The sequence below is a fragment of the Pinus tabuliformis genome, chromosome 5_1 (genome assembly GCF_031772625.1).
Source record: "Pinus tabuliformis cultivar Carrire ecotype Pingquan chromosome 5_1, CPIR1, whole genome shotgun sequence".
Classification (NCBI taxonomy): Eukaryota; Viridiplantae; Streptophyta; class Pinopsida; order Pinales; family Pinaceae; genus Pinus; species Pinus tabuliformis.
In genome coordinates this window covers 842,762,150-842,765,174 of record NC_142305.1, presented here as the reverse complement: position 1 = coordinate 842,765,174, position 3,025 = coordinate 842,762,150, and positions in this window count along the sequence as shown.

Genomic DNA, 3,025 nt, shown 5'->3' with positions numbered 1-3,025 from the left:
ATTGTCACCAAGTCTCCTCCTTTCTTGGTTGTTTGTAGTTCCTTTTCCATTCGGTCATTCTCAACTATTAGGAAGAGAACACTTGAGCTAGTGGCTTCATCATACACTCTAGTTGCATCAACTAAGCCAGCTTGATGTTTGTGCACATCAATCACGATCACTCGTTCCTCAACTTGTGCAGGAGATGTATGATCCTCCAGAGTTGACACTCTGCGAGACTACACAACTCTATTTTGGGATTCATCAAATGAGATGTTGTGCATCTCCTCTTCCAGCTAATCACCAAGGATCTTAGTGCCTCCTTGGTCATTCGAGACTTGCTCATCATCTGGATGCATTGAAGCAGGTGAGCCAACCTCTTTGTGGTGAGGCATGAGGTTGGTGTCCTGTTCCAACTCTTATTGCTCCATGTCTGCATCCAACTATTGAAGTGCTTGTTCTATCTCATGATCGAAGTCTTTCTCCTGTGATGGTTCACCCTATTCACCTAATGCCAATTGTTCAGATGAATCAACTACTTGTATGGGCACTGCTTCATCTGTTTTAACTATTGAAAATAATACTGAGAGGGGGGGTGAATCAGTATTATCAAATTCTTTTTCAACTTGAATAAAGATTAGCAGATCTGACGAATGAAACTTGTGAATACCTTCCAAACATATAATTTAATTTATTCTACAGATGTTGATCATTAATCTGTGTGTCAGAATCATATAACAGTAAGCAGGAACAGAAAAGTAGAGCAGACAGTCACACCAAAGAACACAAGATATAAGGTGGAAACCCAATGTGGGTGAAAACCACCTGCTGCAATATGTCTCTATCTTCTTTCAATTAGAAACTTCTTTTTACAATGATTCTGTACTAGTGCAGTCTTATACCAGCACGCAGGCTTCAACCTGCAGAAGGCTACAACCTTCCCTCGTTCTCCAGACTCTTCTAGAAGGGAGCTACAACCCCCTTAGCTCTTGTACTAGCTGAGGTACTAGTATGTAGGTGCTGACCTACAGAATACTTCTCTTTTCTTCCAAGGACCACGTTTCATAAATTTTCAAACTGGATCCATGAATATCAATCAAACATCAAATAGATCTGCAATCAACCAACTTCCTTGTGCAAATACTAAATCAATAACTTTTCAGAACACAGTACCAGTAACCAAACACCAATTCAGAACCCTGAACACTGCAGTAATAGACAAAAGCAGCTAAAACATATTTCAAGAAAAAGTCCGCAACTTCACCAATAGAAACCTGCGTACGTCCACGCCTTCTCTGTGGCCAACCTACGAGTATCTACACCTCTATTGTGTCGGTCCTACGGACTTCGCGCCTGCACTATGTAAAGCCTGCAGATATCCATGCTTGCACTATGACGATCCTGTGGATCTCCGCGCCTGAACTGTGTTGGACCTATGGGTATCGCGCCTGTGCTGTGTCGAGCCTGCGAATTTCTGTGCCTGCACTGTGTCAGACCTGCGGGTATAGATAGTTTTTCAGACTTCAATTATATCCTAGACTATCAGATTTACAGATCTGATCTTACGCCAAAGAGATCTCGACCCATCAGTAGATCCGTCTTATAATTCTCAGGTTTCTCCTTAATTTAGGTCCAGCTATAACTCACCACCCAATCACAGAATTTCAGATCTTGCTCTTCTTAAGATATTCAACACATCGGTGCCCAAGCCAAATGATCTCCTTTCCTTTTTATAGTCTAGGCCTTACTCAAACCATGGTCCAAAACCATAGAGATCCAATACTAGGGACCCAATACCTGGGTTCAATACTTTAGATGCAAAACCATGGACCAAAACCATAGGATCAAAAATTTCGGACTAAATACCATGGACCAACCATAAGATTTCCCACGTGCGTGCTTTTCTCTGTATGAAAGTGTGTGTATTTTATGTCTGCACTTTTTGTTCGGAGCACGTACATACATGTCCGCAGCTTTTGTTCGGTGCACCTGCGTATGTTTGCGGCTTTGTGAACAGGAACCTGCGAGTATCTTATTTTCTACTATTTTGAGAGCCTGAACTTGTGATGAGTGAGTTTCCATCAAGGACAACACTTATGTCATCGAGCCAAACCTGTGTCATAATGCCAACAATCTCCCCCTTTGGACTTGATGGCAACCCAAAGTCACTCAAAGTCTTTTATGCTCCCCCTGAGTACATGCTGAAATCTCTGCTCTATCATGTTGTCCAAGCTCCCCCTGACATATAGGCAAGATCTGCAAGAAGATATTCTACAAAAGAAATCTGACATTATACACCATAACAGACCTTCCTATCACCAAAGACTCATACATACAATTCCCAACCAAGTGGGAATATCCCATTGACTCATCCACCTAACCAAATGAGGATACATGATAAGCACATTACATTATCCATCCCAGGGATAGTGGGGCAACCAAGATAGGCCGTTACATGACCTTGACAAAAGAAATATAAGACATAGAGACAAAACATCAGCATCCATGTTCTCCTTCTGTACTTGCTCCTCCAAGATCTTCTACAATAATGCCAACAATGCATTATTAGAAGAATATATGCTCCCCCTGAACCTGTGCCAGCTGGTCTCTGACAAATCCATAGCGAACTCTTCTCATCCTTGCTTTTCCATATAAACCAGTGAATGTACGCGTATACCCCATATGAAACTCGCATACAACCAACAATCTCTGAAACATATAAGATTCAACAGCAAGATGATGCATCAACTACCCCCAGCTTTTGTCTGAGGTATTCAAAGGTCTCCCTGGGCAGTGGTTTGGTGAGAATATCAGCAACTTGTTCCTTAGAGGGAACATACTCCAATTTGACCTTTTGTTCAAGCACTTGTTCTCGGAGAAAATGATACTTGATCAGTATGTGCTTAGTCTTTGAATGCATGACAAGATTCTTTGAAATACTGATTGCACTTGTATTATCACAGAAAATGGAGATAGGTGGAGGACAAGTGATTTATAGATCTTGTAATGTTTGCATCATCCAAAGGAGTTGTGTGCAGCAAGATGC